General features: G+C 31.0%; 1 protein-coding gene across 1 annotated transcript in view; it reads right to left on the bottom strand.

Annotated features, from left to right (window-relative positions):
- The window catches only part of LOC107464208 (ubiquitin carboxyl-terminal hydrolase 6), a 7,600-nt gene that overhangs the window by 5,542 nt on the left and 1,713 nt on the right, over window positions 1-345 (bottom strand). The window lies entirely within an intron of this gene.

The following is a 345-nucleotide window of genomic DNA, read 5'->3' as shown; positions in this document are numbered from 1 at the left end:
AGACCTACGGACTATTTATGTTAGGATTAAAGAAGATCTATGTTGATGTGAACATAAGAAAAATTAGCATATCTTCATCTAATTATCTTAAGTAGGATAACACAAAGTCCAAGATGATCAAAACAAGAAATCATAATACAACCAGAATACTGAGGAGAAGTTGCAATCTGCAACCACTTTTTACACCACTATCCAATACAAGGCTCCACCAAAATTATTTATAGACCATGAAATAGTTGACATTCTTAGGAAAACAAAAATGAGTGGAAAGAAACGAGAATATTGCTCAATTATTTATTTCCAAAATTGAAGATCATAGTTACTTGACCTGGAGCTAATTTAAAA

The sequence above is a fragment of the Arachis duranensis genome, chromosome 9 (assembly GCF_000817695.3).
Source record: "Arachis duranensis cultivar V14167 chromosome 9, aradu.V14167.gnm2.J7QH, whole genome shotgun sequence".
NCBI classification, from domain to species: domain Eukaryota; kingdom Viridiplantae; phylum Streptophyta; class Magnoliopsida; order Fabales; family Fabaceae; genus Arachis; species Arachis duranensis.
Note: the sequence above shows the minus strand (reverse complement) of the source record. Positions and strands in the feature narration are given on the sequence as shown.